The sequence below is a fragment of the Lissotriton helveticus genome, chromosome 5_1 (assembly GCF_964261635.1).
Source record: "Lissotriton helveticus chromosome 5_1, aLisHel1.1, whole genome shotgun sequence".
NCBI classification, from domain to species: Eukaryota; Metazoa; Chordata; class Amphibia; order Caudata; family Salamandridae; genus Lissotriton; species Lissotriton helveticus.
Window position 1 is genome coordinate 525,600,094 of NC_136065.1, and position 26,232 is coordinate 525,626,325.

General features: G+C 40.2%; 1 pseudogene; it reads left to right on the forward strand.

Annotated features, from left to right (window-relative positions):
- The first annotated feature begins 6,202 nt into the window (after positions 1–6,202).
- LOC144753256 (mitochondrial import inner membrane translocase subunit Tim17-A pseudogene) lies at positions 6,203–6,791 on the forward strand (annotated as a pseudogene).
- The last annotated feature ends 19,441 nt before the right edge of the window (positions 6,792–26,232 follow it).

Consider the following 26,232-nt stretch of genomic DNA (forward strand, 5'->3'; position numbering starts at 1 on the left):
AACTTGTTTCCGAGTGATAGGGTTGCTTCGACGCATATTCCCCTTCCTTCCTGACATCCATAGGAAGACGCTGGTACAAACATTGGTCATCGGTCGGATGGACTATTGCAATGGACTTCTTATTTCTGCCAACCAAGAACAGCTGGGAAGGCTGCAGGTGGTACAGAATACCGCGGCGAGACTCATTTTGAATGCTTTGCCCCGAACTCCCTCACGCCCTCTCCTCTAATTTCTTCACTGGCTACCGGTGAAACAGCGCATTGACTTCAAAGTATGTTGTATAATGCACAAATGTATCTACGGATCCGGCCCTCAATATCTAAGAGACATATTTGTCCCCTACTTACCAGGACGTGTTTTACGCTCCAGCAGCACTATGCTGCTTCAGGTTCCTAGGGTGACGAGAGCAAGACAGGGAGGACGGGCCATCTCACTTAAAGGCCCGATGCTCTGGAATTCTCTGCCCCCATTGCTGAGGCACACCTCTAACCATCTGTCCTTTAGAAGGAAGTTAAAAACATACCTTTTTTCCCAAGACTAATGTTCTCTCTTGCAATCGCAGCAGTCTTATGTCCTTGGTTGTTCCATGATACCTGTTCAGAAGCTACGCGCGGAGATACCCCTTCGGGGCTGATTTCAGGCGCGAAATAAGCATATAAATAAATAAATAAATAAATGTGTGGCACATATTTCATGATTCTGCTTTTTCTAGCCATAAGATTGCTATGACTACTTTAGGCTTAGGTCTGTGGTCCTTTTGGTGGTCTACAGTTTCATTCTGACGTTCAAACGGTTCCATGTTTAAACGTCGATGTAAAAAATATAGTTTATAAAAATATTGATGTAAAAATATCGAATACAAAAATATCGATTACCCATACTTAAACAGGTAAGTACAATAATATCGAATCAAAAATATTGAAGTGAAAAATATAGATGGAAAAAATATCAACTTAATTAATATATCTAACTTAAACAAAATGTATTAAATAATATTAATATTTGTAACAAAATAAATTACATGTAATATATATTTAACTAAATATGACAAATAAACGTAATTAAAATAATATAAACACACAAAAATGTGTTCATATACATATATTTACCTAAATACTTTTTATGAACTATTATCTTTTTTAATTTATACAATTTTAAGTCACATAAAAATAAAATATATACATACATCAATAATTTAAAATAACATAAAACATCCTATAATTAACACATTAAACTATTTTAAAAAACATACATTTCACAACACAATAGTTACAATAGCAGGGAAAATGTTGGAAAGCGGAGGGGTAAAAATTACTATTCCCACTCTGGTGAGTGCAAAAGCAGGGAAAGTGTTGGATAGAGGAGGGGTAAAAATTATTATTCCCACTCCAGTGAGTGCAACAGTAGGGAAAGTGCTAAATACCACACCAATAAAAAAAATCATCATTTTTATTAAATGTAATTTCCATTATTAACATAAATAATATTTAAATTAAAATATATTATTATTAAAAAGAATATAAGCATTCATTAATTACACATTGTTTAACACTATAATATGCACAACACACACCTACAATTAAATTACAATTAATAATTGCTAAATAATTAATACAAATTAATTAACAAATAATCAATAATTCATCAATAAAAAATAAGTTAATTTCCACCCTTCCCACCATTTACACCTATAAACACCACAACACACACCTATAATTAGGTAAACAATCACCATAATTAATTATTTTAACTTAATTAACAACTAATTATCAAACAATAATTAATAAATGAATGTACACATTTAACTCAATAACATCACAACTATACAATTATAAATTACTAAATAAATTCAATATATTTAAATTACTTCCCACCCTATTCCCCTATAAACCCACAACCCGCTACAGAACTGAAAAAACGCAAAATTCAATAATTTTTTTTTAACTACCATAAATAATAAATAAAATCTATTAAATTAAATTACTTCCCACCCTATTCCCCTATATATCCACAACATGCCACGGCACTAAAAAGGCAAAATTGGATTACAAAAAAATATATATTAACTACTAAAATGTTAACACATATACTAAAATTGCAAACAATTCTCTTACAAAATACAAAAATACATAACATTAATAATAACTCGATATTTTAAACAACTATATTTTTGTAAACAATATTTAACACTTCAATATTTTTGCAATCGATATTACTTACCTAACAACCGATATTCTTGACAACAATATTCTTTCTATCGATATTTCTATCCCACGATATTTTTACCTCAATATTTCTGTACATCAATATTTATACATCTATAGTCTAGCTCTGTACCATTCAAGAATATGTCATGTCTTGCCCAATCTCTGCCTCAAATAAATTGTTACAATCAAAACCTTTTGGAAATTTGCAACCTTTAGTAGACCCATGTCACCCAACCTCTACTGACTTCATATCATATCTTCGGCCTTTTAATGATTTTCAGTCATAATAATTGCAGTTTACACTTTTTCAAAGATGGCTCATTTTCCTTTTTTGTTTAATTTGACCCAGCAGAAGAAATGGCTTAATGCTTATTTGACAGCCATTTCTGTCTTTATGGGTTACCACATATAATAATTTCTTACAATAGAACAAAATATCTTTAAAGGTTTTGGAAAGCTCTTTGTAAGCTCAACAAATTGAGCAAGCCCTTTCTTCTGTTTATCATCCCATATCTAATGGGCAAACATAATGAACTAAGTAAACTTGATTCTACTGCAAATGCCACTAAAGTAGACTGGGCTTATTATTTAATAATTGCAGAATTGTCTTATAATAATACAACTGATAGTGCCACTAAGGTTTTTCTGCTTATAAGGCTTTCATCCAAAAGTTTTCCTTTTTTCATCTTGTATAGATCTTCTGGTACTACTTGCAACAGATTATATGAATCATTTATAGAAACTGAACAAATAATTTAGAAAAGTGTACTTCAGTCTAAAATCAAGGGGAAAGACAATGATGACAAGTAAATAGCAACTTCTGCTGTCTGGTTATATTCTTGCTTTTGACCTGTTCATTCACTGCCAGTCAAGTTGCAGACATTATTTTGTGCTCTGTCTGTCATCTCTCATCAAGCAATCTTGTAGCTTTGTGACTGAAGTTTCCTTGTACCTTATACATTCATGATGTTTTTCATACTTAATGATTTAAACAAAACACTTCTGGTCCTTTATATCAACTACCTTCTGAATCAGTGGCAATAACTTTGCAATGAGCAACCTGAATATGTGATTCAAGAGATCTATGATTGTCAATTGTTTTGAGGTCTTCTGAAATTTTTGATTCATTGGAAAGATTATCCATCCAGTGAATATTCTTTTGAGAATACTTCTTCAGTAAATGCCCCCCTTGCTGGTATAACATTTTTTTCAACTGTATTCCAATAGACGGGGCTTCAGTAGGTGACATGAAGTTACATGGGTAAAGGAGACTCACCAGAAACAGCTGTGTGTTCGTGGAGGTACATGTTCATTGAGGAGGCAGTACCTCTCTGGTATCTCAGATGCTGGTCAGAGGGCTACTACTCAACAGGCCTGGAAGGGCAGCAGGTAGAGTGTGGGCGTGTGAGAAAGAGCAAGTATGCCAGACAAGACCTTCTTCTCATATCTGGAGGATATCATTCTTCCAAAGAAGAAGGCATGGCTAACTTTCAAATTAATCCTATACAAGATGATTGCTTTAATAGTGTTTGTTGTCTAAAGACCCTAATCCAAGATGGTACTTATCTTTTTTCCTATTATATCAATCCCATCATGGACCATATGTGGGATGCTTTGCCTTAACATGAATGCGTCTCAACATAGTTCCTTTTTTGATTATTCCTGATCTTTTGCTTTAGTTGTCTACAGCTGCATTCCTTAAGTGGATGAATTATTTCTGAAGACCTAGCTGGATTCTTTTTTCACCCTGCTTCAGGGCTGTTTTTGTGTCTTGTTTTTCAATTCTTGTGTCATTCATCATCTACTATCAAGCATCACCAACACTAAAAAGGAGGTGTTGTGCCCTTTGTGTATTTTTCCTTGTATCTGGCACCATATTGAGGACCCACATTGTGCCATGTATGTGAATTGTAAGGGGAGGGTGGTGGTGAGGCTACTCTTTAGAGTAGCCCTTTCCTCACGCAATCAAGAAGGACCTTTTGCAGTACCGGTCCTTGACACATCAGCTTCTCTCTTGGTTGTCATTAGTGGAACCTTCAATGACATATCAGATACTAAAAACCTGGATTAATACATGGCACTTTGATGACCCACTGTAATTGCATGGATCAGATCAGCAACATTAAACATCCATAACAAAAAACCTATAAGCAGTTAGTGGTAAATTCGAAGGTCTTGAACAGGCGTGTAAGGAAATTCAATGTATCAATGGCATCAACGACATCAACAACCCCTAAACTCCAAGTGAGTAAAATATGTGGTGGACTTCTTATTACTACTAAACCTCTTGACAATGGTAACTGCCTGAACTATAAGTCAACAATTAGAGAAGATTCTTTAAGATTTCTTCACCAGTCATTCACAGAAACAGGACAAATATTTAGCTGCATTGTCTTCTGTGCACATGTTAAAAAGGTCCTCGGGTGATGGGTCAATGAAGTAAGGAGGAATTATTATACAACATTTGCTTTTGTGAAGAACAGGCCTACAGATACTCATAGAAAATGTGAGTCCATGTTGCCCATTTCTAGGGTTAAGGCTTTCCTATTCAAAGCCATCTTAATGCTACAGGAAGGGATCTTGTAATTCTCACATACGAGGTACTCTCTGGTGAAGCACACTTCTTATGATTGCCATTTTGGATGCAGACAAATTGCTGGGTATTCTCCAATGACATTGACATTTAGCCACATGAGGGGAATCAAAAAATGTAAAGTACTGCATAACAGAATAGCCTGCTGTCACTATGCACTCACCACATTGGTCTCCAAAGAGTGGTTTAAAAGCAAAGATGAGGTGGCATGGTTAATAAGAGATCCCCACAATAAAGCAGATATGCAATTAAATTAATAAACCGTATTGGAAATGGCTGGAATTGTATTTTTCAGCAATATTTTTGTGCAATAATGTCCCTGTGTAGGATTTCTTCATAATGTTTATTCACAATGCTAACTGTTTAAAAATTGATTCATGCTGTGACTTAAAATGAATAGTAGGCCACCATTGATCATTTTAAAACCTTAATAAGTACAACCTAATTCTCCCCTGTGGACATGGATAAACATAAATTAATATATAACAGAAGTCAAGTGGGACTTATTTTGAGTGAGAGCCTCCATCCAACCGGTCTGCTGGCTCTTAAATTTACTTTTTCTTTTTCAATGTAAAGAAAATGTTAATTAAAATTATAAATAAGTGTTAACTGATTAATACTATAACACAGATCAAAAATATCAACTTCAGAAGAACCGTCAGAAAAACTTGCTGGACAAGGAGAATGTTCTGCCATATATATATATAAATTCTGTACATATGACAATAACACAGATCAAGTGTGAAAAAGTTAATCAATAGTGCGGATGATGCAGCACTCGCATAATACAAAAAAGTCGACTATATTTACAAAACCAACATACTGTACTATCCCAAATGGTTCTGTATAGTTAACGTTTTGAGTATAACGGGTAGCCTATACAGAATAGCAAGCCTCTCCTATCAATTGCAGCTGTCAACCATTCAGGGTGTTTTTTGTCATTGTTTCGTCTCCACTTAATTTAAATCTCCTCAGGACGCCGCTGTCCAGCTTTCACACCACCATGATGTTGAGGTCTCCTATCTTCAATGCGTATTCCAAAAACGTTACGGGACCTGAAACATACTCAACCGGTGTCTATAATGCCAAGAATTGGTCTGTGACAAGAGGACTCAGTCCTTCTCTGCATACAATTGCTGCCCATGTCTATGTACGTAATGATTCACTTTTTCACACTTGAACTTTATGCAAAGATGTATATATATGAATGATCATTTTGCTTGCCCAGCACATTTATATCTGAAACTTCTTCTGAACTGATATTTTAGAGCTGTGTGTTAGTACTCATATGTTAATACTCAGATATGATTGTAGTAAAAATTGACTTTACATTGAAAAAGAAAAGTACATCCAGAGTGCAAAGACCAGTTCAATGGGGGTTCTGACTCAAAATCGTTGCAAGATGGAAGAGTAGGCACGTGAACCCTGTTCATGGAGGATAGTGGATGACTGTGGCAGGGCCTTTACCATGGGCACCATAGGAGGTGGAATCTTCCAGACAGTTAAAGGGTTTCGCAATGCACCTGTGGGAGTCAATCATTGCCTGAGAGGGAGCATGTTAGCAATTAAAACAAGAGCACCGCAGTTAGTAGGTAGTTTTGCCATCTGGGGTGGTTTGATTGACTGCAGTATGGTGACATTAAGGGGCAGAGAAGACCCCTGGAACTTCATCACAAGTGGGGCCTTAACAGGAGCTATATTAGCTACAAGAAATGGACCACTTGCAATGGCTGGCTCTGCTGCTGTGGGTGGTGTTCTTTTAGCATTGATTGAAGGAGCTGGAATTCTGTTAACAAGGTTTGTCTCCACGCAGTTTCCAAACGGTCCACAGTTTGCAGAAGATCCTTCCCAGCTGCAGCCTCCCACTGAATTTGGAGATTACAGGCCGCAGTACCAGTAAAGAATGCCTGACTGTACTCCTGGAAAAAGAAAAGATGACAGGCTGATCGCCAGCCACTTAAAAAGTCAGTTGATGGCAGGAACAAAGCTAATTACCTGGGAACTCACGGGTGGATTCTTATCCGAGAAGCACTTTTTAGCTTCAGGCACTGCATGAGGCACCTAATCTTATGAGTTATTTATCTCTGAAATGGTGATTAAGTTCTCATCACGCTTCTTTGCAATTTGTTAGATTTACCGAAGTCGACTGTTAAAGATGCGTTGATGATGCTGTTTCATGTCGGGGTTCTCATGAACCACAAATCATGTCGTTTGTGTCCTGACCATGACCAAAGTATAAGATAATTTATCACAAGAGGTCTCTTCTATACAAAGCAGTTATGTCGCACTCACCAGAAGCACGGAACAGAGTGCCATTGCTTGTGCTTTTTAATGCAAAGCCGAAGTTATTTGGTTTGCTTGGAAAAACGTGGGGCCAACTGATTGACTGAAGCTTTCTTTGGAACTGTTTGTGGTGTAAAATTCAGAAGAAAGGACCAAAAGAGAAAGGCGTTCAGTGTACCATTTAAAATAAGTTACAGAATGAATGTCCACAGTGTAAAAAAGTTATTGATGTTGCTAATTAATGGAGATTTGTAGACATGATTGAAGGAAATGGGAGAGATGTGCATAATATTTTCGTTATTAACAAGGCATGCTGTAAAACGTTCTCCCAGTGAGCAAACCCCTGTCTGGCTGCTTTACTCATGTGCCTTCATTGGTTTACACAAGCACCCATAGCAGTTCTAAAAGTTCACAAAGCAGCCGTAATAATGGTCCAGTCATTGGTCACCCAGTTTTTTTTTGTTTTGGCTCTTCCTACCTTTCCTTCATTTACTAGTTTCTACTTCAAGGAGTTTAATCTTGAAGCCAAGTCTAAGATCAGCTACGATATTGTGTAAGAGAATTAAATTCTTTCAGGGTAGTTTCGCTGCTGCATTTGGATACCCCTCAATCCAGCAAGAATCGGATATCTACATCTCACTTAAAACTAAAACACCCGCATATGGGAATCTGTTGGCCCGTTGTATGTGTCTGAATATGTTGATATTCGAAGTTTCTTCCAGGTTTGGATGTCAAATTTTGTGAGTTCCAGTAAACCCTCCTAACTCTCAAACAGCCACAAGAGGGCAGTGAATATGCTGCTATATTTATTGACTGAACTGTCAATTGAGAAACACGCTTTTTATTTTTTTCTCCCTTCAATGTACTACATGCAAGTTTGAAATGAGATGCACCAAGAAATACTAAGGCAGATTCGAAACTAAACATAAAGTAATTTATGACTCAAAATAAGTCCCACATGATGTCTGTTATATATTGGGTCACTGATCATTTGACATGAATTTCAGCAAAACATTTTTTTGAATTATATTGTTTCCTGATGCAGACATCTCTGTTGAACTCCAAGGATTCAGCTAATGCACAACATTACGTTACAACAATACATAGATGTTACATTAATTTCTTATTTTCTACAATCTAAAATAAGTAACGGTGTATTAAAGCTGAAACCTCACAGCAAATAGTTTTATTTAAATTCCATGGCACATTGCTCTGGCTGCAAAGAAGGAAAATCAATGTCAGGAAAAATGGTATAACAGCATATAAAAGAAATCACTCTCAAATGACCCACGTGGGCATTGTTAGTTTCCCTAGGTTGAAAGCATAACTGTATTTGTCCTCTCAGTTGAAAGAAAGGTTTGTACTTTACAATTACATTGCAATACAATGTACAACTTTCTTACAAGAGTCTGCCTTATAAATGAATGATAATTTCTAAGTACAATGCTATGTGGAAAGGAACATGAATTTTCAACTTTAATTTGAGTCAATGACGTACATAGGGTTTCAAATACAGAAACAAAATTGGGTCCTAACCTTAGTTAATAAATAGCTGAATATTATTTGCACATGAAGAGAGAATTGATGTATTTTCTTCGGAATCACAAAAAAATATATAAAAGTACAATATATACGTATGAGAATTTTCAATTGAAAATTATTCAATATGCAGTTGTTCACCATACTTTAGAGCCACAATAAATCAAAACGTGCAATTTATATAAGACTACCCCCATATTTCATACTAGTAAAAAGCCTTAGGCCTAAAAGATGACTTGAGGGTTAATATCAGGTAAAATGGGAATTCACAACCAAAGAGAATTCAACACATTTATAGAGCATGGCAACACAATTCAAGATGAGTCCTTAGTCATATCATATTTTGGAGAGTAGTCTTCTTTGCCCCACAAGTATTCAAGAGACATTAGGCTACAAAATTTGGGGCAAACAGATCTCTAGTGTCTGACACATAGTGGATCTTACACAACTACCTCTAGAACGAGGTATCAAAAGTATATAGTATGCACAGAAACATAAGAGATGTATTGCTAAAGTGCAAATGGTGTTTCCACATGTTTTAAGTGTTCTTGGGATATTGTAATTACCAGTTAAGGAGGGCCATTTGCATAGCTCATTCTACCATCAGTGGCCCTTCATTAGGGATGGAGGAGCCAAACCAACATTTTCATAGAAGGATGAGTACTATCAGGCTGAGCAAAGGTCAGCATGACAGACACTCTTCATGTTGAATCAGGGAGGCAGCTAGGCACTGTACATGCACTAAGGAGCATATTTATGAGAACTGAGTCATCGTTGCGGTAATGCAGTGATGCGTCAGGAAATGTTGCGCTGCGGTACAATGCTTTCACCCGGCATGGATGTGCCGTATTTACAGTATGGTGCACCATGTTGTAAGGTATCAAGCTGCACCAAAAAGTTTAATACATCTGTGGGAAGGATGCCTCAAAGGAATGTAATGCATCTGCTGCCAAAGTGATGCTGAGCTGATGTTCGGGTCATAAAGTAATTTTACGTGCCGAAAATCAGCTTTGCATCACATTGGAGTGCATCACGCGTTGTAAAGCCTCAAAAAGAGATGCATTGCAAATAAAACGTTTCCAATACATCAAAAGGAGGAAATGGAGGCAGCTGTAAGCACAAGCAGTGAGGGCAACAACCCCATCACAAGCCAAGATGTCCAGCAGAACCCCAGGGGAAGAGGAAGAAAAACTTCAGTGAGGAGGGGAACTAAATAGAAACACATGAGGTGACAAGGAATGACTACCTTGTCCCTGTCACCTCCAAATTATCATTAGGAAAGAAAGAAGCCAATTGTCAGTATATAGTGGATAAATTAACAGTGTAGGACAAACAAAAAGGACATTGCCATAGTGCAAGAAATGCTTGCATAATTATAAGAACATTACCAAGGAGAAACTGACCAAGAACCTGAGGGCAGCCATGCAGACCGTAGGAGAAGTACCTGAGGACCATGAGGATCTGGACTCCTTGAAGGAGCAAGTTGCGTCAGTCATCCCAGCAGAGTTGGTGCAGGAGTGGAAGGACAGTACAGTGCTGAGGTCGAGGACAATGGAAATCTACAGGGCCAACAAGGGACAATATGGTTAAAACTGTCATGCAATGCAGGGCAGCAAGACACTTTGCTGTGCTGCACTGCATGTGCACAAGGGTAAGGACTGGAATCTCTCACATGCTAATTCATAAAAAAGTTATTTTTCCAAGTGACATTTTGTACAGTCCAGTCCAGCTCTGCCAAGTTTGTCAGGTCCAAGTGTGATGTGATGACCCAGTCCAGGTTGTTTTCTGAATACTGTGACTTGTAGGTGAATGTATAACATGAGTGACAAGAACTACAAGTCCCACAAAACAAAGCAAGAAACCTGGACTGAAGCAGCACATCATGCATGGACCTTGGAATTCTGCCTAACCTGACAGTGACAATGCAGACACCCTTGCACCCATGCAACCGAATGTGGAGTATAAAGTAATGGAATGGAATGAGGTTTCCAGAGTATTAACTTCTCCCCTGAGAGGGGATCCGGGTGTTGAGCATCTGAAGCATCTCCAAGTAGGATCATGTGAAGAGCCACATGTATGGCCCTGGCTGAAAGGGTGAGTGCAGGTAAGGGCCCAATATACCATGTTGCTTGTCTTATTTTTATATTATGGTTATTTGATGTAAGGTTCACTTAATGACACTACTACTGAGAACATTGCCCCATGTCACCAGGGTGCCTACCTTCCCTCTAGCTATTAGTTGGCCTACAGCTCCTGACAAACCAATGTTAGTTTAGTTGTCTATTAGATTTTAGCTATCACTCTGCCTTTCACACAGTACGCCACACTAATCTGCCCTGCAGTGGTGAATTGCATACAATGTGTTCATTCATTTGACCAAGGTCTCATATTTGACACACATCCACACAAGTCTACACAGCAAGCAACCTTGATACACTGCAGGAATGGATACAGGCATGTATTTACCATGGTTTCTTTAGTATGTGTAAACATGTGATTTCCTAGCACACACAGGGCCCGATTCACAAAACTGACTTAAAACAAAATCCTCAACTTACTACTTTTGGTATTCACAGAATGCACCTACTACTTTTGGTATTCACAGAATGGATTTACGACTACTAACTTTATGTCCGCACTCGGGTCGGAGATTCTGGCCCGAAGGTGGGACTTCCGACCCAGAGGTGGGATTTCCGGCCCGGAGGTGAGAGTTCCGGCCTGGAGGTGGAGATTTCAGCCATTTAGCTGTAGGCTATCAGTTAGCCTACAGCTCCTGACAAACCAATGTTAGTTTAGTTGTCTTTTAGATTTTATCAACCACTCTGCCTTTCACACAGTACGCCACACCAATCTGCCCTGCAGTGGTGAATTGCATACAATTTGTTCATTCATTTGACCAAGGTCTCATATTTGACACACATCCACACAACTCTACACAGCAATCAGCCTTGATACACTGTATGAATGTATTTACCATGGTTTACTTTAGTCTGCATTTATCTGAAGCATCTCCAAGTAGGATCATGTGAAGAGCCACATGTGTGGCCCTGGCTGAAAGTGTGAGTGCAGGTAAGGGCCCAATTTACCATGTTGCTTGGCTTATTTTTATATCATGGTTATTTTGATGTACGGTTAACTTATTGACACTACTACTGAGAACATTGCACCATGTCACCAGGGTGCCTACCTTCCCTCTAGCTATTAGTTAGCCTACAGCTCCTAACAAACCAATGTTAGTTTAGTTGTCCATTAGATTTTAGCAACCTCTCTGCCTTTCTCACAGTACACCACACCAATCTGCCCGGCAGTGGTGAATTGCAAACAATTTGTTATAAGGTAGAACATGAGTGACAAGAACTACAAGTCCCACAAAACAAAGCAAAAAACCTGGACTGAAGCAGCACATCATGCATTGACCTTGGAAACCTGCCTAAGCTGACAGTGACAATGAAGACACCCTTGCACCCATGCAACCAAATGTGGAGTGTAAAGTAATGGAATGGAATGAAGTTTCCAGAGGATTAACTTCTCTCCTGAGAGGGGATCTGGGTGTTGAGCATCTGAAGCATATCCAAGTAGGATCATGTGAAGAGCCACATGTATGGTCCTGGCCGTAAGGGTGAGTGCAGGTAAGGGGGGGCTCAATTTACTGACTGAGAGGAAAACATGGCAGCCGGCTAGTAGCGGGTCGCGGGTGTCTGTAAGGGCGGCGGTGGTGCGGAGCGGTTCTAATGGCCTGCGCGGGACGGTTTGGGCATTAGGGATTGAGCGAGAAGACTTTCAGCGGTTTACCTGATATACAATCTCTTCTGCCAACAGTGGTTTGGTGGTTCACGGTTCGGCGGTTCTCGGCGGTGCATGGCGGCTCAGGTGGCAGAGGAATCTCGGAGTCGGAAGGGGGCGGAGGCGGAGCAAGCAGTGTGGACGGAGCTTTGCTGGGAAAGAGCGGCGATCGAGTTCGGGAGAGGTCGTCGTGCCGCATCCAGGTTTTTGTTCCGGGCGGAGGGGTGCGTGGAACAGGCAGGGAGGCATTTGTTTCAGGCAAGGAAATAAAGGAGCAGCTGCCCCCTGGATTGAAGCTTGCGCGCATTTTGCAGGTCCCTGGAGCTATCGAAGGTAATGGAAATTCAAAGCACAGCGAAAACAAGCTAAACCCTGAAGTTGAGTCTACAGCTGCATGGGCTGGGGTTTCTAGATACGCCTTGAGGAGTGCTGGCAGGGGGGGGGTCTGAGAAGTTGCTTCCTAAACATATTGGTTCACCTAAAGTAAACACTAACAGTGCTGCTGAAAGTAAGCCTACGAGCACAATAAAAAGCACAGTTAAGAAAAATAGTAAGCAGGGTAGCAGGTGTATAAACTGGGGAATGTAGGCCTACTGGAGCCTAAGATTAAGACAACCCCCTCTCTTACCTCATACTTTAAAACTGTGCCAAAAACTTTGATATTAAAGGGGGAGTCCCTATCTAATTCAACAGGTATTTCAGTACCCCCTAAACCTAATCAGGTTTTACATATACCAAATTGCACAGCGGAGGGGGACAGGATCACTCAGCAGGTCCTTCCGGATACAAATTTGCTGGATTGATCTAAGCATTTGAGCCCTAATCATTATCAGGTTCTCTCTTTAGACATGGAGGAGGTGGGTCACAGTTTGCAGGCTCAGATAGATTTAACTGGCAGTGCAGTAGATAGCATAGGACAGTCTGCCTTTTCCTCCAGCCTGGTTGTCTCAACCCTGGGGGGGGGGCACAGGGTCTCTGGAGACCTCAAGTGTTTTGGCTGTTGAGGCTGCTGAGTTAGAGAAATCTAACCATATGAGCTCTCATAGTGAGGAAGGGTCTGGGATAGATCCCGAACCAGAAGACTCAGACCTTTCGCTTATTGCTCTCTTAAAAAAAATTAAATATAGATATGCATAAGGGGTTTGAGGTTTCCAAATTAAATCAGGAAAGCATCAGAGCCGCCTGTAGTTTGATAGAGACTAAAATTGACGAGCTGAGTTCCCGCACAGTTGTCTTAGAGGCCGATGTTACGGACATTCGGGAGAAAGTTATGGATAATCGCAAGGAGATAGAGGCTATTAAGATTAAAGGTAGGGAACACGAAGAGAGGGTAGAAAGGTTGGAAAATATGCAAAGGAGGAATAACTTGAAGATTTTGAAGCTACCAGAAGGAAAGGAAGGATCTGATATTAAGAAATATGTAGTACTGTTACTTAAGACTGAATTACAGCTGCAGGAGGCTGAGGATGAGATCTTTAGGGACATTCAGAGGGTGCACCACGATCCCTTTAGGTTGAACCCGAACCGTTCTAAGCCTAGGAGAATTTTGATTAACTTTTTGTCTTATACTCTGAAAGAAAAAATTCTGACGGCTGCTCTAAAAAAAAAAAATCATTATGGTAGACGGAGCTAAGGTGGAGGTAAGATCGGACTTGTCACCGGTAACTGCCAACAGGCAATGGGAGTTAGGTAAGCCGATTGAGCCTTTGAGAAAATTGGGAGCTACGGTCCAACTGAAGTTTCCGGATTTCCCAAAAGTTATGTGGCACAAAAAGATGTATTCTTTTCGATTTGTTGAGGAGGTGGATAGTTTTTTGGAACAATGCGAAATGGAGAGCCAAACAGAGAGCTTGTAATAAGGTCAGTTACTGTTCTGTTAAGTCTTGAGAGCAGATGCCGTGCAGGCATACTATTAATTTATTTCACTGTTTGTGAGCACCGTCCACTGTAGGCACCCAAAAGGCCTTGGCCATGGGTAGTTTGGTTGGGTTTTCCGGGGTAGGGGGGGGTCCTTTCGGGACCGCAGGGGGAGGGGGGCAGAGGTAGGGGGGGAAGGGCAAGGGTAAGGGAAAGGGTAAGGGTAAGGGTAAGGGAAAACAAATTGGGAAATTCCTCAAAAGCTTTTTTGCCGACAGGTTCTGTGATTTTGGTGGCTTAGATTGTTATGAGCTGGGTTAACTTAAAAGAGCTGATAATCCTATATTGGAATGTAAATGGCTTGCGTGTGAAACCGAGGAGAGCGTTAATTTTGAAATATCTGAGGGATTCTATGGCTCAAATTATAATATTGCAGGAGACCCATTTATCAGGGGCTGAAAGTAAGGAACTTTTTTTATCTCAGCGGTGGGTTACTCATGCATTCTATACTCCGCAAACAGCGGTTACGAAAGGTGTTGCAGTATTAATCAGGCAGGGGGTTAATATTTCGGTGGAGGGTAAAGCAGCTGATGTCAGAGGTAGATGGCTGATTGTCAAACTCAAGATGGCAGGGCAAATGTTTACCATTATTGGTTACTATGGCTCGAATCAGGATGATGTGGGTCCTTTAGAGGAGCTGGACAGTTTTCCTGGTAAAATTATTATGGCGGGCGACTTCAATACGGTGTTGGATCAAAAGTTAGATCATTCAGAAAAGAGTAGCGCTATGGTAAACCCTAAAATGTCAAATAGAGTTAAGATGATGATCGCCCAGTTAGGTTTCTGTGATATTTGGAGATTGAGGTCCGGCCAGCAACCAGGATATACATTCTATAATAAAAAATAAGATCATAAATCTCGCATTTATTATTTTCTTCTCGGTTCTAGACTGATTGATTGTGTGATTCAGGTGGGCCATGTCGGTGTGCATCTTTCTGATCACTCAGCTTATCGGGTTCAACTTGGAGGTTAGATTGTTCGGTCCTCTATGATCAGGAAGCATTAAAGTTTATGAGCGAGGAGACTGAAGTTTTTCTTGATAAAAATATGGGATCAGCTAGGATCGAGATTGTTTGGGACACATGCAAGGCTTTTTTGCGAGGGAGATTAGGTGCTATGGGAGCGAAGAAGAGGAGACTATATTATAGTAAGGTTTCGGAGTTGGAGAAGAAAATTCGTCAGCATGAGGCTGTTATTGTAAATCTAGGCGGATTGGACGTGGGTGAAAGTATATTGCATGAGTTAATAGAGTTAAAATCAGATTTGGTGGCAGTTTTGAGTCAAAGGGTTATGGAGAAATGGGCCGCCAGCCAACTCGCGCATTTTGAATACGGCGAGGGGTGTAGTAAACTGCTAGCCTGGAAGGCGAAAAAAGACCAAGTCCGATTAAGGAAGTAAGAGTGGTGGACTCAGGTGCGATGATTACAGACAGTAAAGCAATAGCGGCTGCTTTTCATGATTATTTTGTGAAAGTATATAATGAGGATCTAAGGCCTGAAGAGCAGGCGTTAAAGCAGTGGTAAGAGTTTGTAGAGCCATTACCTGACGACCTTCAGGTTGTATTAAATCAGGAAATATCTCAATTAGAGGTCGAAGAAGCTATTAAAGGGGGAAAAAGGGGTAAGGCACCTGGGCCAGACGGTCTTCCAGCCGAAGTTTACAAATCAATGATAGGTATTTTGTCACCAATTATTTGCCAGCTATTCAATAAGATTTTCCTGGGCAAGGCTTCTCTGCCGTCTTCATGGAATGAGGCAAATATTATACTAATACCAAAACCAGGGATGTCGCCAAAATACATGGATTCTTATAGGCCTATTTCACTACTTAATTGCGATTACAAATTGTTTGCAAAAATAATGGCCGATAGGTTGAGTATCGTTATCCCACAGTTAACCCATGAAGACCAAAAAGGTTTTATAAAGGGCAGATATTTGAAAGAATTAACTTTCTCACTTATAGGTGCCATGGATATGGCCTCGGCCTACGATCTTCCCTTGGCGGTTATCTCATTGGATGCCGCCAAGGCGTTTGATCGTGTAAACTGGGTATATTTACAGGCTCTGATAAAAAATCTTAAATTAGGCCAGAATTTTAGTCGCTCTCTTGCATCTTTGTATCATTCCCCTACGTCCCGAGTCTCAGTTAATGGGATATTAACTCAGCCAGTTCCAATCATGCGAGGGACTAGGCAAGGGTGTCCCCTGTCGCCACTTTTATTTGATTTATACATCAAGCCCCTTGCTTCTAAGATAAGAGCTGCAGAGAAGATTGCCCCGTTCGAATTTGAGTGGTGGTCCAAAAAGATTGGGTTATATGCTGACGACATAATTATTTATACTTCTAAGTTACACCAGTCAATGGAATGCCTTTTAGAGTTGACCAAGGAGTTTGGGGCTGTTTCAGGCTATGTCATAAATGAAGACAAAACAGAGATTATGGCCTGGAACTCAGATGTCGAGGGAATAGCTTGCAAGTCTGAGATGAGATATCTGGGGGTGAGGATAACGCACGATATTAGGGATCTTACTAAAGTTAACTTTTTAAGACAAAAAAAAGGCGATAACTGCCACTCTTCGAGGGTGGGCACACCTACCGCTTTCATTGTTTGGTTGCACGAATTTGGTGAAGATGATGATTTTGCCAAAGATAACTTTTTTGTTTGAAACACTTCCGTTGGCATTTAAGAAAGAGTGGTTTATAAGGATGCACAGCGAGATTAGTTCCTTTCTATGGGCTTCAAAGGGGCCTCGCCTTTCTTGGAAGGAGCTCAGGAGAAGGCTTGTGAAGGGAGGTTTGGCAGTCCCAGACTTTCAAATCTGTTCATGGAACTTCCTGCTTAAAAAAACGCAAATTACCACCAACTTGAAGTTGGTGGTAATTTGCAATTCCTTATGGGCAAATAGCAAATATCAGGTGCTTACAGAATTGCATTTAAGGACTCGCAATTTGCAATTCCTTAATTGCATTTGCAAAATAGAGAATCACAAATTTTGCAATTCTTTATTTTGAGATGGTCTTTTAGGATGATACATCCCAAAAGGCTTTTTCCAATTCGCAAACCGGCCAATTCTGAGAATCTGCCTGTTTGCAAACAAGAAAAAGGCTTGATACATATGGCCCCAAATGGATTAGTCATTTGAGAACAGTGCAGTTAGGAATGAACATTGAAAATTAGTTTCACTACTTTCTTTAATCAGAGGTAGACTGGAGTTTTTCAATGGTTGAAAAAGGATATCGGTACTTTTTGGTAACAGTATATGTCCACAGACTGTAGTTGATAGCTGGATGAGTTGTTCACTATTCATTTGCCGGCATATATAAGGTTGGTTGAGGAAAAGGTGGCTTTTTGAAGCCCTGTTTCATTATTGGTTCAAAAAGGTAAATATAATATTTTCTATTGGTTACTCGACAGGACAATTAGACAGCTTATTGTGATGTTATGGTTATGTTTAGAAAATTTAAATGTTATCATAATGGAACTTTTTCTTTTCCGTAAGTTTCTGTTTTTTTTGTAGTGTATGTGATTAAATTGCAAGTAATAGGTGGATATTTAGATAGGTAAGTATGGGAGGTGACAGTGTTTTATAATTGTTTTGGATTTGTTTCAGAACTTTTATTTATAAATTAACTTTTCCTCTGGAATATATTTGAATGAGAAAATATTGAATAACGGAACGTGAAAATGTTTATTAGATTGGTCACAATGTGTGATGAGGGAACGGTGTTTCTTTGAAACATTTTTTCACCATTGGCTAAAAAGGCAAATACGACTTTGTGATTGGATGTCTATCAATGTGTGATGAAGGAAAGGTGTTTCTTTGAAACATTGTTTCACTATTAGCCAAAAAGGCTAATACAACTTTCTGATTGGCTGTCTCTCAATATGATGAGACTGGGCATTTTGGCTATACAGATATCTTAAGTTTACGATTGGTGCATTCACTGTCAAATTGGGTGTTGTCTTTTCACATCTTGTAGAGGTTGAATTTGGTTGACCTTAGTAGCAAGCATTTGATAGGTAGTTTGGTTCGACGGACAAGAGTGGAAACACCATAGGTCATTATTTCATTACAAGAAAGCCTATTGGTTATTTTCTATTCTTGAATTATATTGGCCAGGTAAAAGGCTTGTTTTCTTACTGTGAAAAATTATGATTGGCCCATGTATTGACCAATTGGGTAAGTTCACCTCACATCATGTCAAGATAAACTCTGTTGACATTAGTAGCAAGCGTTTGATAGGGTTATTGATTTGATGGGCCAGAGTGGAAACATCATATGTTTTTACTTTGTTACAAGTAAGCATATTGGTTCTTCTAAATACTTGAATGGTATTGGTATGGCAACAGGCTTAAAAAGAATTGTATGTTTTGGCTCAGTTGCACTCTGAACCTGGTAGATGGTAGTTGTTGCTTTGGATCCATGGAAGAGCAATATAAGTAAGTGCTCAAGGACTTTTTTGTTAGCAAATTATAGAATCGTAGTTGTGTTTGAGGCTTTCTTCTTAATATATTGTATAAATAGGGGAATGAATGTTGGTAGTATTTAGAAACATTTAATATCGTTTATCAAGGTGCCAGTAGCAAATGGTGTTTGTAAATAATAGAAATGTTCTTTATACTTTTTTGCGGAGTGATGACCATCTGTATCTGTTGTGGTTCTTTCCAGAAGTGAGCTGTAAATAAAAGCTTATTAAAAGTGTCTTGTAGGTAGTGTGGGTTGTATAATAATTAATCACTGGGTTTTGTGGATAGGTTATCTTATCTTGTATACATATTTTTTTAGTTGATCAAAATGAATTAACTTCTGATGAGGAAGCTTGAGGAGTGTAATAAATAAATTGGAGTTGAACATCGAATATTTGATGACTAATCCTTTATGTAAGTATTTTATACACATTAGAACTTTATCTGATCATAATACGATTGAAGTAATATTTTAGGGATACTGAAACATTGCATTCTATATTTTATTCAGACTGTCATCCAGGATCCACTCAATTACAACGCAAAGCCTAACTAGAGATGATACACGTGGTTTTGAGCATTTACTTTCAAGTGAGTTTTATGGAATAGGATTATATCATTTTGGGTCATGAAAATTGAATTTCTGCCAACAGTAAGAAACGTGGAGTGTCTTAATCTATCATGGTAAATTGATCTGTATTGTAGATATCTATTTAAAGTCATATTGTTTCGTTTCTTATATATATTTTGTCTTCATTATGTATCAGTGCATTTTTGAAATATTCATTATATATATATGATCCTGTATGGATATACATATGATCCATAGGTGTAGGTGGAGTCATGTTCTATTTGTATTGATTATTTGTTGATTAATGTATGAAAATGATTGAGGTGATTTAGATTGAAAATATGTATATTTAAAGCAAAAAAAGTGATCTAAATTTTGTTGTATGTGTTTTCATCTTTTAAGCCCTGATGAAGGTTTAGCTCTCAGGCTTACAATGAAGGCATGGGAAGTTTAGTGTGGCCTTGCAGTACTCCTCCCGTACCATCCTGAGGGAAATGTGGTAGTTGAGAGGACAAACGGTGACTTAAAATAATCCTTTTAAAAAAAATAGGGATTACCCAAAAAATGGTCCTGGGCCTGGGTACTTAGTGGTATCAAAAACAATGGTCCTAGAACCTAGTTCCAACAAAGCTCTGAGTCAAAGAACATTTATACATGATCATTTTTACAAAGTACAATGCAGTTTAGGGCAATATTATTTTAAATAAACTCCTTAAGCTTATGTCAATAGTTTAAACATCAAATGTAAAGTCAGACAACAACAAACCAAACAGTTATTTGTCTTCACCAATTGATTTAATGTATTCAGTTTCTGGTGAATTATCAATTTAATTATTTGTTTATTTTTTAAACTTATAAAGCGCAACAAATACCACAAATGGTGTCTCGGCGCTGGGCAGACAGAGAGGCACCTACTGTGCATTATTGGATGAATAGCCATGTCTTCACTTGCTTTCTGAAAATCATCAGTGAGGAACTGCTTTTTATATGGTGGGGCAAGGTGTTCCAGAACTTCGAGGCGGCTACCAGGAAGCGTCTGTCTCCCCATGTAACCGTTCTCACCCGTTGAATGCATAGAGATGCGGATGAGGCAGATCTTAGAGCTCTATTAGGGACATACACCAACAGTGATTCCCTAAAAAAGTCAGGTCCTAGGCTGTTCAATGCTCTATAGATGATACATAAAGCCTTAAATTTGGTTCTCTTTTTTACTGGGAGCCAGTGAAGTTGGTAAACAATAGGAGAGATGGATGCGAACTTGGGAGTTTTGGTCAGAATTCGTGCAGCAGCGTTCTGCCCCATTTGTAGTTTTTTAAAAACCTGCTCCTGGGCATTCAACAGAAGCCCATTACAATAATCCACCTTGGATAACACCAAGGAGGACATAAGGGTTTTTCCCGCAGACAGGGGAAGGAAAGGTAACAACTTTTTCACTTTTCGTAACGTGAAAAAGGAAGAGGAAACTACCGCATTAGCATGACTGGTAAAGCTTAGTTTGTTGTCAAACAACACTCCCAGGTTTCTAACCTTTGAAACTGGGGTGGGTGGGTTACCCATTTCTGGTGGCCACCAGACCGGGGACCAAGATGGTTTTAGGTCTCCAAACACCATTACCTCGGTCTTATCGGTGTTTAATTTTAGACAATTACTGTCCATCCAGTGACTAATGGCTCTCATACCTGACTGAAAGTTGGCTGCCACCTCACTCCCATTTTTATGCACCGCTAGCACCAGCTGAGTATCGTCGGCATACGAAGTCACTCCCATTCCATGGGTTTTAATGACCCTCGCCAAGTCCGACACATAGATGTTAAAGAGTGTCGGACTTAGCGAGGATCCCTGCACAAACGTTGGTGAATAGAAGCTCCCCATCTTTACCGACTGTTCTCTGTTAGACAGGAAAGAAGCCAGGAGCTCCGCGGCTTTACCCTGTATGCCCATAGCAGTGACACGGTCGATCAGGATGTTATGATCGACCGTGTCAAAGGCCGCTGAGAGATCCAGCAAGATCAGGACTGCCGTGCCACCCTGGTCCATGATCTGTCTGATCTCCTCAGAAGCCTTTATGAGCGCCGTCTCTGTTCCATGGCCTTTCCTAAACCCAAACTGAGTGTTGTCTAACAGGTTATTATAGTCAATGTAGTTGTCCAGCTGTTTATTTATAATTTTTTCAAGTATTTTAGAAGGAAATGGGAGCGCTGCTATAGGGCGATAACTTTTTAATTCCAAGGTGTTAAGGGTGGGTTTCTTTAGAAGTGGCTTTATTATAGCTGTTTTCCATCTTTGAGGATAGTTTCCTGATTCGCAGATGGTACTGCAGATGTTTTCCAAGACTGGAGCTACCACATCAGTTGTTGATTTTATGATGGTCGGTGGGCAGGGATCCAGAGGGGAACCCGACATTGTAGATTTAATAAGATCTTTTATTTCTGACAGTGATGGAGGGAGGAATTCATTCAAAGATGAGGATGTGAGTTGTGAGTTCTTGAGGCTTTCTGATGATTCCCCTGTCATGTTATTGTTAAATTTATCAAAGATTTCTGTGACCTTGGTCCTAAAAAAATCAGCCATTTGATTGCAGAAGTCTTGGGTGACATCTGCAGTATTAGCTGTTGGTATATTTGTTAATGTTGCCACTACCTGGTATAATTGCTTACTAGAGTTCTGGGCCTTCTCTATCTGTTCACAAAAGTATTTACTCTTTTCCAGTCTTAACAGCTTCCTGTAGCCTGATAGTGCTTGTTTGTACCTTTCTTTATCGTTATTATCATAATTAACTCGCCAACATCTTTCTAGATTGCGGCATTTCTGTCTCTCCAATCTTAAAGGTTCAGAGAACCAAGGGGCTGATGGTGTTGCGCGATTTGGACGCATTTTCTTTAAAGGCGCTACCTGATTAAAAGTGTCTGTGAGCCATTGGTTGTAGTTATTTGCTGCTAATTGAGAATCTAAGGCGTTAGATGGTTTGTTATTTTCTAGTTTCTCAGATAGTGTTTTTATATCTATATTTTTCCAGTCCCTGCACATCCTAAGTTGCCTTTTAGCCGAGTGTTGATTTTTGTGTTTTTTAACACAGATATGAAAGACCACCACTGCGTGATCTGACCATACAATTGGAACAACAGTAGGGGGGGTAATGGCCGGGTTATTCGTGAATAGGCCGTCAAGAACATGACCTGCTTTGTGCGTGGCTGTAGTAACCAACTGGTTTAGCCCAGCTGCCTTAAGATCCTCAATAAGGCTCAATGTATCTTTGTCTGTTATTTTTTCTAAATGAAAATTAAAATCTCCAAGTATTGTGAAATCGGAGGCTTCTGCCACTGGTTCTAATAAGGTACTAATGGATTGGAGAAAAGGCGCTCGAGCCGCTGGGGGACGATAAAGCAGAACACCATTAAACATTTGGATGGGAGACAAAGTAATAGAGAAGGCTAGTGTTTCAGCGGGAATACTATCTGGTGTTCCTGTTTTTAATGCTAGTTCTAACCGTAAAATTATGACGAGGCCGCCCCCTTTTTTCCCTGTCGGTCTATCTTGTCTGACGATGTAGTAGCCCTCAGGAATGGCTGCCAAAAGGTCAGGGTCGGAAGCCAAATCGGCCCATGTCTCTGTTATAAACAGGATGTCTAGTTTGTGTGCCGAGATTAATTCGGCCACATCTTCTCTATGTTTGCACATAGATCTAGCATTCACCAGTGCGCATTTAATGCGTTTGGCCTCATTAAAAGAAGCCCCTAGGACTTTTGGTATCTGAGTGAGGGAACGAGTGAATTTAAAATTACAATTTAAGCAAGCTACATGAGACATGTTAGAGCACTCTTCTGAATTGAAGTGTGTACCTTTTTCCAAGGCCATCGTATTTTTTATATCTAACAGGTCAGATGATGTGTATTTCAATAACTTACTGGAATGGTGTAGTACCCGGCCAGGAATTAAGGCACTAGGCACGGGTCCGGCGCGGACTGGCGCAGACTGGCACCCCTTTGGCGCGGCTTCGGCGCGCTGGAGGCGCTCCCGCTGCGCTCGTTCGCTGCGCTTGGTGAAGCGCATCTTTATGACGAAGCGAGGCCCCGCCCCCAACTCGAACGCTAACTCGTTCGGTTGAAGCGGGAGCCTGCAAGATCAGTTTGAGACCCTGCCCGCCACTCAAACGGCACACGCCGCGGTGGATCGGTGCAGGGGAGCACAGAGGTAAATTACAATGTAAAAACAATGCTTCCTGTGATTTTAAAATAAATTCTCGAAATACGCTCTCTGTCCAATACAATTCTCAAATTATGTGGGTCAATGAAATTGTGTGCGCTAAATATCCGTGGCAGAGGAGGAGCCCCTCGCAATCTGCCAAAACACCAAGCGTAGTAATGGAGCTGCCACCACCCTACTAACGCCCAGCGCTCGGAGACAAAGCTGTTTAAATAATCCAGGCCCCGCCCCCAACTCGAACGCTAACTCGTTCGGTTGAAGCGGGAGCCTGCGAGATCAGTTTGAGACCCTGCCCGCCACTCAAACGGCACACGCCGCGGTGGATCGGTGCAGGGGAGCACAGAGGTAAATTACAATGTAAAAACAATGCTTCCTGTGATTTTAAAATAAATTCTCGAAATACGCTCTCTGTCCAATACAATTCTCAAATTATGTGGGTCAATGAAATTGTGTGCGCTAAATATCCGTGGCAGAGGAGGAGCCCCTCGCAATCTGCCAAAACACCAAGCGTAGTAATGGAGCTGCCACCACCCTACTAACGCCCAGCGCTCGGAGACAAAGCTGTTTAAATAATCCAGGCCCCGCCCCCAATTCGAACGCTAACTCGTTCGGTTGAAGCTGGAGCCTGCGAGATCAGTTTGAGACCCTGCCCGCCACTCTAACGGCACACGCCGCGGTGGATCGGTGCAGGGGAGCACAGAGGTAAATTACAATGTAAAAACAATGCTTCCTGTGATTTTAAAATAAATTCTCGAAATACGCTCTCTGTCCAATACAATTCTCAAATGATGTGGGTCAATGAAATTGTGTGCGCTAAATATCCGTGGCAGAGGAGGAGCCCCTCGCAATCTGCCAAAACACCAAGCGTAGTAATGGAGCTGCCACCACCCTACTAACGCCCAGCGCTCGGAGACAAAGCTGTTTAAATAATCCAGGCCCCGCCCCCAACTCGAACGCTAACTCGTTCGGTTGAAGCGGGAGCCTGCGAGATCAGTTTGAGACCCTGCCCGCCACTCAAACGGCACACGCCGCGGTGGATCGGTGCAGGGGAGCACAGAGGTAAATTACAATGTAAAAACAATGCTTCCTGTGATTTTAAAATAAATTCTCGAAATACGCTCTCTGTCCAATACAATTCTCAAATTATGTGGGTCAATGAAATTGTGTGCGCTAAATATCCGTGGCAGAGGAGGAGCCCCTCGCAATCTGCCAAAACACCAAGCGTAGTAATGGAGCTGCCACCACCCTACTAACGCTCAAAGTTTTGTACAAGGAGAGAGAGGTTGCTCCAGGGGAGAACGTGCATAAAGGAGAGGTGCTCAGTGTGAGTCAGTGCAAAAGAAGGAAATTCAGTGACATAGAAGCAAAAGAACTCTATATTCATTTAGAACAATATGAGCGGTTGTCAATCATCGTCATATACAGCCTAGCTCCATATAAGATACGAGCGTAAATGAGGTTGTTTTCACGAATACAGGATTAAATGCCAAGTTTACACGATATGGGTCACATAAGGAAGTCTAGGCTTAACCATGGTCTTCGACGTTTCGATCCGTCTAATGGCGACAGTGAATCTTGGGGCCTCGGCCGTGCGGATCTTCTTCAGGACAGGGGTGGTGGGCAACCTGGGGTTAGGTGGTTGAGTCTCCTAATGGATAGAGAAGGGGTGTCGATCAGGTTTGTTGCTGTCTATAAAAGTGGTTAGAAAAAAATAATGCTGGCCATACAAAAATTAATATTATCTCCGTATTTAGAGTAACAAATCAATTTTAGTTAAAGATTTGTTTGGTATTATTTATTTAAATAATTATTTTAAATAATACCAAACAAATCTTTAACTAAAGTTGATTTGTTACTCTAAATACGGAGATATTGTTAATTTTTGTATGGCCAGCATTATTTTTTTCTAAGAATTTACATAGGGTCCAGCTGTCCTTACTCCCTAGGGCCTATCTCCTTGTATACAAAAGTCTATAAAAGTGGGGCATAATTGAAAAAGAAAGGGGGGGGCTTACCCTCCGCGTATGCGAAATGGGGAGCCAATGGCTATTTCATGTCAGTCAAGGTTGGAAATGATTATTTATTATTATTTATTTTATTATTAATTTTATTAAGAGCACAGCTACCCAAAGGTTTCCCGGCGCTGACCAACAAGGTGTGGAAATTGCAACAATTACTGGTTGAATAGCCATGTCTTCAAATTCCTTCGGAACTTCAGATAGTTGGGCTCAGTCCGGAGACAGAGAGGAAGAGAGTTCCACAGGGATGGACCCAAGAAGAAAAATGAGCGGCCACCCATTCTTGCTCTCTTGATCCTAGGAATCAGAAGCTTGGATTGGGAGGATTATCTAAGAGTGCGGGAAGGGACATAAGAAGTAATAAAAGATTTAAGGTATTGTGGGGCATTGCCCGCAATAATTCTGTGTATAAAACACAGAGCCTTAAACTTAACCAGACTCTCAATACGGAGCCAGTGAAGACTACGTAGAAAGGGGGAGATGGGAGACTTGCTAGGGAGTTTGCCAAGAAGGCGATCTGCCATGTTTTGAACAGTCTGAAGTTTCCGGACAATCTCCTTGCCGGCACCCAGAAAGAGAACATTCCCATAGTCCAGGCGGGAGGTGATTAGTGCCTGGACTACGGTTTTCTGGGTGTCAGGAGGGAGCAT